General features: G+C 36.9%; 1 protein-coding gene and 1 pseudogene across 2 annotated transcripts in view; both read left to right on the forward strand.

Annotated features, from left to right (window-relative positions):
- Positions 1-12,206, forward strand: part of LOC111155427 (thymocyte selection associated high mobility group box) — a 299,729-nt gene that overhangs the window by 231,781 nt on the left and 55,742 nt on the right. The gene's annotated exons all lie outside the window — the stretch shown is intronic.
- On the forward strand, positions 7,078-7,687 carry LOC111155428 (annotated as a pseudogene).

The raw sequence follows: 12,206 nt of genomic DNA on the forward strand, positions 1-12,206 counted from the left end.
TCCTTCATACTTACTTTACCAGCTTATTATTTTGAAGAGTTTTGTTGTTGTTGTTGTTGTTGTTTTTATTGTTGAATCTTTGGGATTTTCTTCATAGACAATCATGTCACCTGCAAATTGAGAAGGTTTTCTTTCTTTCTGAGCTGTGTAGTCCTTTATTTCCTTTTATTGTCCTATTGTTTAGTTGGACTTTCAATATAACATTAAATAAGAGTGGTGAAAAGGGACATCTTTGCCTTGTTTCCAATTATAAGGAGAAAATATCCAATTTTTCACCATTGAATATGATGTTAGCTGAAAGGTGTTCATAGATTTTTAAAATGAAGTTAAGTTCTTTCCTATTCTTAATTTGCTAAAAGTTTTTTTTTTTATCATTAATGGGTTTAGATTTTGTCACATGCTTTTTCTGCATCTATTGATATGATCGTACAATTTTTCTTTTTTAGCCTGTTTATTTCACTGAATGCATTTGACATATAACATAGTATAAATTTAAGGGGGAAAATGTGTTACATTAATACATTAAATATTACAATATAATTGCCATTGTAGTGATATTTATCATATCACATAATTATAGCACAATATTGCCAATATTCATTAAACTGAGCATTTAATTACTTTACTACTTGATAGAAGTTTGTACCTTCTTTTTATCCACCCACCCCCTTTTTTTTTAGCCTGGGGAGGCGTTGGACTACATGGATAGATTTCTAATGTTGAGCTAGCCTTGCATACTTAGAATAAATTCTACTTGTTTGTGGTATGTAACTACATCATTAGATTTAACTTATAAATGTTTTATTGAAGTTTTTGTATTTATCTTTATGAGAGTTACTGGTCTGTAGTTAATCTATAGAAGTAATAGGAAATTTGGGGTCTTATAACACAGGTTAGGAAGTGTTTCCTCTGTTTCTGGAGCTATTATGCAGAATTGGTATGATTTCTTCCACAAATGCTTGTTAGAAACTACATGGACCTGGTGATTCTTTTCAGGACATTGTTGATTATTGGTTAATTTATCTAATAGGTATAGGATTATTTGGATTATCTATTTTTCTTTGTATGAGTTTTGGTAGTTTTTGAATCTCAAGGAGTTGTTCTATTTCATCTAAATTGTTAAATTTGTGACCCTAGAGTTTTTCATATCATTCTTTTATTATCCTTTTAATGTTTTTGGCATCAATAAGGATGACTCCTTTTCCATATATGATACCGTAATTAGTATCCTCAATTTTTTTTATTTGTTAGCCTGTCCAGGGGTTAATCAATTTTATTGATTTCTCAAAGAACCAGCTTTTGGCTTTGTTGATTTTTTTTTTCTATTGTTTCTTTGTTGTCAATTTCATTGATTTCATCTTTAATTTTTATTATTTCTTTTCTTCTCCTATGTTTAGACTCAAATTGCTTTTCCTTCTCTGGTTCATAAGATAAAATTAATTTTATTTTTATTTTTATTTTTATTTTTTATTTTTATTTATTAATTTTAGATCTTTCTTCTTCTTTAAAAAATGCATTTAATGGTATAAGTTTCCATCTACACACTGCTTTTGCTGCATTTCACAACTTTTATTGTTGTACTTTTATTTTCATTGAGTTCTTTCTTAAGTTTTTATATGCTAAGAAATTCTAAATACTAATCTTTAAGTATCTTAGAAGGATTTTACTCTGGAATTTGAAAATTTTTGAAGACCAAGAGTCATGGTTTTATTCTTACCTTACCCAGCAAGTTCTGTCATGTTTGGTAGATGAAGGCCTCTCCGTTCTTGATCCACTATTAATTAATAATCACCTGGTACTTACAAGAAATAAATTTCTCATCAGACTACCCACATAAAAGCCGGCCAACATGTCCTATTGTCAGCTGGTAATTCTGTACCATAATCTCCTGGCATGAAAACTAGCAAGAGAATCCACAAACAATAGGCCAACTCTCTGGGAGAGCTTGGAGCTCTACCAGATGGTTCTGTATTCACGGCTACGGCATAATTCTCCTCTCTGAGCCTGGTTCTTTAGTGTGTCTGAGTTTGGCACTGAGAACAGAACAGTAAAAAAACACAGGCAAGGTACTCTGCCTTCAGAATTTGGATTCTGCTCAGGGAAGTCAAATAATCCTGAAACGCACTGGGTGGGACACACTGGCACCACCTGGGAGTTGTTAGAAATGCTGAATCCCAGTCCCTTCCCAAGACTTCCTGAATCCAAGTCACATTTTAAAAAGATCCCTGGGGTAGTTGTGTTCCTGTTAAAGTTCGCATAGCCCCACCCTCGATAATGATAAATGGTGATCATGCTGCGAAAAAGATGCCTGGCTTGGGAAGGATGGATCTAGTCTTGCAGGCTTATCAGGGCACATCTCTCTGAGGAGGTTCCCTTGAGACCCTGAAGGGTAGAGCCCGGATCCCTCTCCCTTTAGTTCCTCTGGTCCCTGCCACCCCTCCCCTGTGGCTCCCCCTGCCCTCCACCCCACTAAACCCTGGCCTCCCCCTGCCTTTGCATCACATGCAGTGAACATCCAAAGAAAGTTCTGGTAGAGGGAGGCAAGAAACAGAAGCCCACCCCCCCAAGCTATTTCCCTGTTTCATTTAAAAGGGAAAACAGTAAAATATAAGTATTTATAGTCTTCAACTAAAATACTCCTGGCCTGTGAAAGGGGAAATAGAATATAATACACTTTTTTTTAATAGGTTCTGACTTCTGTCTTTTCCGAGAGCATTTTTTTCTTTAGAAAATAAATTGTAACTGAAAAATTCTATTAGCTTCTATAAATGCAGATGCAGAAAAATGATCAGATGGTCTTAAATTTAAAAACTGCAGGGTATTCTTTCTTGCTTCCTTGTAATAGGCTCTAAACTTCAGTGATGCGAGTTTTTCTCTTTTCCTTTAGTTGATCAATGTAATTGAGATTTTTCCCATTTATTGGAGCTGTCATCTTGTGGTCATATAATTATGCTAGAGATATTAAATATGTTTTAGACACAAAATTGTAAGTACAGTATAGAAGAACCATGAACTTATTTCCATATCATTAAACTACATTTTATCCATGAGCAACGCACATCTTTCATAACTTACAAGAAATATCCTGCCTTCAGTGGCACCTGTATGTAGCATTCTTAACAACTCCTTGATTTGACATTGCTATTTGGGTTATTTTATTATCAGGGAAAAAAGGACAGCAGAGTTGCAAGTATCGATATATATAACTGACCAGTGAGTAAGATCCTAATTATATGCAAAACTGCCATTCTGTCAATTAACACTTTTTCCGGATGCAGGGTATTATTTGGGAAAAAAATGCACCTAAGTTAAGCTTCTCCCCTGATATTGCATCAGAAAAGAACAGAAAGAATAAAAGCTAATGTGTAAAAAGCAAATTCTAATACAACAGAGGCTCTTATTAGTAACTTTGTTGCAATAAGTTCTCATGCTAAACAATTTTTACTCTGGTGTCGCTGAAATGTTCCACCAGAACATTCATCAGCTTAACAATTAAGCCAGTCCTACAAAAATACATCCTTTTCAAGTCCAGAACTTTGCTCCTGTTGATCTTTCCTTTTGAACCAAAGCTTGATGAGTATGTCAATTAGCGTAGCTTCTCATTCAGCAAACTGTATATAACTATATGCCAGTAAGAACTTCTAGGATACAGGATTTTATTGTTTAAATAGTTCTGTTAGTATTTGGATTTAGCCTCGAAATAGACTTCTAGGTTTTATATGAAGTGATGGTAGTCCTTTTTTCTTGCTAAAATATGCCAATGCTATTACTAAAATTTAGGAAATAAAGTAACAAATTGAATATCACTTCTAATTTTAAAAAATATCCCCCAGCAGATTAAAAAGTTTATTTAAAAAGATTTTATTTATTTATTTGGCAGACAGAGATCACAAGTAGGCAGAGAGGCAGGCAGAGAGAGAGAGAGGGGGAAGCAGTCTCCCTGCTGAGCAGAGAGCCTGATGTGGGGCTCGATCCCAGGACCCTGAGATCATGACCTGAGCTGAAGGCAGAGGCTTAATCCACTGAGCCACCCAGGTGCCCCTAAAATCTTTATTATTAAGAGTGCAACCAAACAAACTTCTCAGCTAACTATTACTTTATTTTATTTTACTTTTGTTTTCGCACATAGCACTTTAAAGATCAGAAATGCATTCACTAGGGGTGCCTGGGTGGTATAGTCAGTTAAGCCTCCGACTCTTGATTTCTGCTCAGGTCATGATTTCAGGATTGGAAGATGGAACCCCACCTCGGACTCCATGATGAGTGGGGAGTATTCTTCAGTTTCTCTCTCTCTCTCCCTTGGCCCCTCTCCTGCTCATGCTCTTTCTTTCTCTCTAATAAATAAATAAATCTTTACAAGAAAGAAAGGAAGGAAGGAAGGGAGAGAGAGAGGAAGGAATAAGAAATAAATGCATTCATTAGAAAGGGTATGTCCACAGATCAGAGAACACTAAGTCCATATTCCACAGTCACAAAATGGCAAAATGATTATTGAGAAAAAAGTTAATGCTCTTGAAATCCTTTATGATTCATGATAAAAAGAGTATTTTTTCCATTTCATTTAGAACCAGGTGTTTAACTAGGGCAGAAAAGTGGGCAAAGGCATTCTAGACGGTTTTCAGCAAGAATTAAAACAAAACAAAATACCAAGACACTAAATTAAATTTAAATTAAAAAGGAAACCCGCATTCCTGGGAATATTTAGACATTTTGCTGAAATTATGTTACCCAGATTATGGGCATGAATATTAAGAGCTACTGCTAACTTAATTGAATTCTTATTCTAAGATAGCCTTCCTGTCAGGGCAGGGCTCTCATTAGATTTATTATAATCTAACAGGGATTCATTCCCCTCATGTGGATGAACCCTTTGTAGACCATGGCCTAGAAGGCGCCCCCTACTGTGCTTTAAGGTCAATGGCTCTCCAGAGTCCCAGCCATCCACTTCTTTAGGGATAACAAGTAGGAGAGATACCACTTAATGATAAAGCTGGTGGAAAAAGTTCTCTTCATCAAAAATTGAATATAATGTGCAGAAAGATCTTCTTTTCTGTTAAAAGTTCCTGATACCAGCCCTCATAAACCCATTAAGCATCCATTTAGTCTTTTCCTGTGAGGGGGAAAGGAAACATATTTTTAGGCAAATCATGTCCACTCAGCGCTCATTCCTCACAGCCCATCTGCCTTATACTCCTTGTACTTTTCCTTTTTGTCTCAGCCAGTCATGAAGCATTCACATAATTAATCCAGGAGCACAGCCTAGACCACAGAAACCCTTGCATCTTCTCACCTCCTTTGCAGAGTGCTTTGTTTTTCTTTTTCCTTCTGGATAACATCCATCCCTAACAGGTGAATGGCACTGATTGACAAGTGGGGCAAATACAAAGAAAAGTTTTGATCAAAGTCTTTGAGTCACTTATTCTATGAAAGCTTAGTTTATGTGGCAACATTGGTAGTTAATTTAATGAATGTTGCAGAGATCCTGATCCAAATGACTATGTTCGTGTGTCCATAACTCTTTTTTCAGGACCTAGTGTAAAAACCCAAGTTATTTTTGAAACTGTAAGCCCATATTTAGGGTTTGATAAAATGGTCTCTCTGCTAATGTAGCATCAGCTGTTAGTGTGTTTTATGGGCTTCTCCCAGTTAGAACAACTTGATACTTTAGAATATTTTGACAGGTAGTCTTAACACTACAAAGTCTCTAGCAATCCTAAAACTTAACAGGGAAAACAGTGGACACTCAAATTGCTCATTCTCAAGCAGAAATCAGACTATCAGATGACTCTCAGTCACAGTTTTTTTTTTTTTAATGTGATTTGATTGTGTACCGAATGGTTAAGGTTTACTTAGGTGGAAAAGCCACACAATGATTTTATTTTTGCTCAATTTTTCACAGCCTCTTAGACAAATCATCACTTTTGTGAAACTGTAGCAAGTAGAGTTGACCGTCCAACAGTCAAATGATGTATCTTAGCGTTCATCGTATTGCCTTCCGAGTTCTATTGCCACTTATTTCCACTTTTCGAATGCCCTCCTATTTAAGAAGCATTCTTTTATTGAAGTAGAGTTGACACACAATGTCACTGTAGCTTCAGGGGTACAGCAGAGTGATTGGACAAGTCTATACGTTATGCTGTGCTCACCACAGGCACAGCTGCCATCTGTCCCCACGCAATGCCAAAATAGTACCATTGACTGTATCCCTGTGCTGTGCTTTTCACCCCCCAACCTCCGTCCGACTTATTCATTCCATAACTGGAAGCCTGTATTTGCACTCCCTTCACTGTTCACCATTTTGCCCATCCGTCCCACCTCTGGCCACCATCAGCTTGTTCTCTGTTTTTATCGGTCTGTGTCTGCTTTTGCTTGCTTGTTTTGTTTAAAAAGCATCCTCAGTTCTCCACGATGCTCACAGCAGTTTCAATCATTGCAGACGGACTTCTTGTGGCAACATTATTCGTACATTTCAGTCCCTTCGGAAATCACACTTCCTGCTCTGCAAGTCTATATAGCAGTGCATTTTTGGTTATGGCAATGACTCCCCACCTGACTTGTATTACTGTATGTCTCCCTGCCCTGTCACCTTTTCAATCATAGGTACAGTCTTATCTGCCATTATTTCCCCATGTGACCTATCATAGTACTAGGCACAGAGCAAGTGTTCAGCAACACATTTCCAACTGAATTTCTTACCCAAAGCATCAGTGCTTTAAAGTCAGTCCTTCTAGGTTCTAGCTGCATGTTCCCAGCAAGCTCTTCCAACTATCTTTTGTTAAAAAGCACATCTAAAAATATCAGTTCACATACTGGATCAACAGTAGAGGTGCCATGGTTATGATACAGACTTTGAAGGTCAGGCAGCTTGTAACAAATTCCAGCTGGTCCACTTACTGAACAGCAGAAAGATCCCCTCACCAAGCCTTTGTTCCTTCATGGGTGTGATGGTCTCACCTGGTTATTGGGAGGGTTAAACAGGGCTTTGTGCTTAGAGTATCAAGGAGGACCAGTAAGTCGTAGATATTATTAATAAAAGAACTTAAGACTACAATTACCAGAAAGAAGAGTGCAGCATGAATGAGGAAGTAAAAGAAAGTGAGGAAGTATTTGACCATGAAGGGAATGCTTAGTCTCTGAGATCAGAGTCTTAAAGAGAAAGATAGAGAAGGATATATTGAAACCCAAAAAGAACGAAAAACAAGATCCCAGGGCACCCAAGGAAAAGGAAGTCTCCCAATATCCTTCCTGCTTATTCTTCCAGTATCACACACAGCTGGGTGCACCTTACTACATCCTGGTCAACACCAAGTTTATCAACTTTTCCATTAAAGTCAAACTTGACTTAGTACAGTCAATGAGGGACTACTCATATGCCAATAGTATCTTGTATATCTTGTGTAACTTGCATAACTGAATGTAATGACTGAAATTGAGAAATTGGGGCAAAAGGATTGAGTGGCTCTAAGGATTGCCAAGGATCCAAGATTTGAACAATTACCATCAAAACACAAAGGAATCTATGCAGACCACTGCTTAGTACAGAGAGTAAATCAGCATTAAGTGTTACATTTGTGGGCACAGTTGACCTTAAACAAAGAATGGGAAGATCCCCAGAGTTCCCACCATTTCTAACCATAGATAGAACACTGAGAAGATGCCAGATTATTATGGAGCCCCTAGGTTCTAATTCTTAAAAGAGAGTTCTTCTGCCTTCCTCTACCAAAACCTTTTTCTGTTGTCATATAGCGATATGCTATAGCATGAATCATTCCAATTACCCATTTGCTCTGTTGTGAGCTGAGTGTGGGTAAAGACATTCACGTTTTAAAATAATTTATTTTATTTATTTATTTGAGAGAGAGACAGAGAGCACTAACTGGTAGAGCAGCAGAGTGAGAGGGAGAAGCAGGCTCCTCGATGATCAGGAATTCCCACTGTGGGGCTCAATCCCAAGACACTGGGATCATGACCTGAGCCAACGGCAGATGCTTAACCAACTGAGCCACCCCAGCACCCCAATACACTCACTTTTTGATGTCGTTTTGAAATTAGTATTTTGTATCATTTTAAATTTTGTTGCATCTTTTTGTAAATCCATTGACTCCTCACATAAAACAACAAAAACAACAACCCACAATTACCAAAGGCTAGCACTGAGCAGTTGAGACTGACTGGCAGTGTGGACACTTACCTTCCTGTCAGGTATAGACCATTTCAAATCAGTTGCACTAAATGTACTTTCCTGGAGAAATAGATATAAAATGTGAAAGGTATATTTGCTATTTTTTATAACTGATACCTAAATTTATGCCATCATTGCACAGGGTCATAATCATGCAGAATTATGATCCATTTTACCTCTTTATACCATAATTATCTAATTTAAACATATATTTTATAGATGTTAAACCTGTAAATGATAGATAATTCAAAATGTTAGCATTAGTGTTTTAAAATTATCACTGTTAAAACCTAATTATCAGTTGAGTGGATCTATGTTAGTGGACATTGAAAGATCAAAAAAAATTGAAGATATTTATCCAAATTAAAATTAGAACATGTAGCTCATATGTTCTAAATGAACATGTTTGCTTCTCCAATAATAATTTCATTATCACCAAGTTACAGGATAGAGTTTTAATTATGACCTTTATATCAGTAGAAGCCATGTATTTGGGATTAAAAACCTACTGCTTTAACTAGTCTAGTTAAAGACTGTGGCTTGATACATTCTGGGATCCAACTTTTATAAAAACCAGAGAACACTTCTAATAACACTTTTCTAATTTCATGGTTCAGTGCACAGTCAGTAAAGATTTAAATAATTCAGAAAGAAAGCCTATTCTCTTTCTTTATTAGAAGTTTGAGTCAGGCAAATTCTTTGACATTTAATAGGTTTTTAACCCTTTTAATAACTTTTTATAATGAAATTTATTGGCAGTTGTTTTAGAGAAAGGGTCATTATATTAGCATGAATAGCAGTCACTAGTTTTTATGATTAGTTTTGAAACCTTGACCTTATATAACTCAAAGTGTATAAAAGCATAAATGAGTAATGTTAATATTAACTAAATTAGGTATACCCAGAAGTATAGAGACTATATATAACAATGTTCATCCCATTATCTAACATGCTATAAAATTTTGGCAGACAAATATTTGAATTTTTTAATTGTTTTAAAGGAGCTTAAGGTCACTTACAGAGTCAGACACTTTAAAGGAACTGAAAGACATTGTGATTTTCCTAGACTGATTTTACCAAATTATTAATATTATACTCAACAGGAGAGGATTTCCAGCCTTTTCCTATCTTGGTTTCATGCTATTTTAATGTTTTATAATACATTATTAAAAGGATTATTGAAAGAGTTCCATAATAAAATACTAGTTTAAAATTGTACTTTTCTTGAAGTCCCCAGTAACTTGGGAACACACCAATATTATGCATAGGAAAGCTATCAGGCCCAAGAAGAATACAAGGTTTTAATTTTGCTTCTTGAGATGTACTTTTAAGTGAATGTCGTGTGTATCTAATGATTTAAGAGCCTCTAAATGAACTCAAATGTCACTTTCTGAACTGATGTTAAGAAGTCAATATTCCACTTGACATCTCCATTTTTACTAGCATCCCATTAACATTGCAGTGGAAAGTATGAAATTCAGTTAAATTTTCAGGTTTAAATATAGTATAAAGAACCATTTCAGCTGACTTGTGATGTTATAAATATCCAGAGCTAGTTCTCATAGATAAACCACAACTCTCATAGGGCATGTCTTGTAGAATTTCCCAATTTTCTTATCACCTATCTTTCCAACCCATGCTTTTTGTTTCAACGCACACCATCCTTTGAAAGTATTCTGAAAATAAGGCACATTATTCAGTCCCTTCTTTGGGCACATCAAAGCAGAGATGTGAGCAGACATTAGCATGTTTGAGTACACTTTAATATAAGATTATAGTCGCATGAACAAAGCGCTGTCTCCACTTTGTAGTGCAGATGCAAAAGGCACAATTTCTACAAATCAAGGGCTTCACTGACTCTAATCATAGGTAAACCCAGAGCCACTCACAGACTCCTCTTAACAGAGGTGTACAGTTTTGTAGGAACTGCTAACTCAGGTATTTTTGGAACCAGAGGGTTGACCAGATGGTCTCCCAAACCCTTTCAGATAAGATAGAGCTTTTAGTCTGCCTTTATATCCTGCCATTAATTGGAATTACAAGAGATGCTCTTTGTCAGTTAAGAGTCAAGCTTGCTTGCTGTACATTTGCATGTTTGTTTTATTTGAGCCAGGCAAAGGAGTCCTCTCGAGGGCACACTGGAGCACAAGGTCAGCCTGGTTATACTGACGTTGATAACTTAACAGTAACAGTAGGAGACGAATCGTGTTGGCCTGAAGCAATCAGACATGGATGCCTCAATTTGATGGAAAACATCTTTCCAACTACATGTCACTATACCCCATAACCTTCTGGCCATTGTTGTGATCCAAAGGAGGGGTTATGTGTACAGAGTTGATGGCAGAGAACAGTATACAATGACCTAGAATACCTTTTTATGTATTTAAATTTTTTTGAACTTTGTATCTACCAGTTAGCCTATGAGCTGCGACCAGAGAGCCATTAACATCCGGGTTATAAGTTCAACCTTTATCTGGGCTGTTGACTTTCTCACAGTGAAACCCTGTGCTTTATGACTTAAGCTGCCCAGCTTCGCCCAGAAAAGGTCTCCACAGATGCAAGGATATGGCTACCAGAATGCTTGGTCACAGCTCTGTCAGTGGCTCACCAAGAACTAGAACTAGTCAAAGAAAGTGACTCCAGATGATAACAAAAGATAAACATCCACATCTTCCACAAGAGGTGACCCGGGTGACCAAAAACCACAAAAATTACTTTTACGTTTGCCAGAATATCTTCATTGTCTTTATCTTCATCCATCCATGCTTAAGCAAGCATTTAAGGTCAGTACTTTTCTCTCATTTTTGTCTCCCTACAACATATCACTACCAAACAAACTACATCTAATATTTATCCTATTGTCTTATCCCTTTCCTGCCCTTGAAAGTGAGCTGTGTAAGGACAGAGATGTCATTCAGTGTGTTCGCTCACTGTTGTTTATGTTTTACCTATAGCAGTACCCAGCACAAAGTAGGCACTCAAATATTTGTTGTTGAAAAATTGTTATCCCTAATTCAGAGGTAGAAAATGAGGGTCAGGGGTGCCTGGGTGGCTCAGTGGGTTAAAGCTTCTGCCTTCGGCTCAGGTCATGGTCCCGGGGTCCTGGGATCGAGCTCCGCATCGGGCTCTCTGCTCCGCGGGGAGCCTGCTTCCTCCTCTCTCTCTCTCTGCCTGTCTCTCTGCCTACTTGTGATCTCTCTCTGTCAAATAAATAAATAAAATCTTAAAAAAAAAAGAAAAGAAAAGAAAATGAGGGTCAGTTAAAAGCAAGACAACTCATTAGACTCAAAACCAGTCTGACGATGTCATGAGCAGAGTTTCCTTGACTACAAAACACCATCTCTCATCTAGAAAAAGGAAGAAAAAGAAATTCTTTAAAAATGGAGTAAAATTGCTTGTTTGGTTGTTTATAAAAATGAATCAACATGCTCACACATGAGGGCAATTCACATGCCTTTTAGATCTAGGGGATGTGACAGAAGTAGAAATCAAGTTTAGTTAAGGAGGACAGAGACCTGGCAAAGACACTGAGGACATTGAGAAGTTGGGTGTCCTCCCTTCCTCGGTGGCTTCTTGCTCTTCACCGTCTGATCTTTGGTTCATCACCTGGGCAAGCATACAAAATTTTAATTAGTTAAATTAAAAATATAATTTTTTGCCATGACTTTTAAAACTTTCAATAATGTTTTCCTCTAACACATCAAATCCTTCAGTAATGAAGGTCTCATTCATGGAAGGGGCCATAGAGAGGGAAAGACCCCAGTTTGAGGGAGGACAATGGTGAGGTATTATGGAAGCTCCTATGGGGATAAGCATTTGTTTTTTGAGGTGGTCTTAATCTTTCCCAACAATGGTGGTCCTAGAGAGTGCCATGTCTTTCCATTTGGCAAATATCTAATGAATTGTACCCCAGAGTTCTTGCTTTCCTGTGATAGTTTTTTAATTACTATTTATCCTAACTAAATGACAAATATCCCATTTTAGTGTATTATGAAGAAATCTGAGCCCTATTTATTCACGTTGT

This window comes from Enhydra lutris, unplaced genomic scaffold (assembly GCF_002288905.1).
Source record: "Enhydra lutris kenyoni isolate GAN:26980312 unplaced genomic scaffold, ASM228890v2 scaffoldscaffold41, whole genome shotgun sequence".
Lineage (NCBI taxonomy): Eukaryota > Metazoa > Chordata > Mammalia > Carnivora > Mustelidae > Enhydra > Enhydra lutris.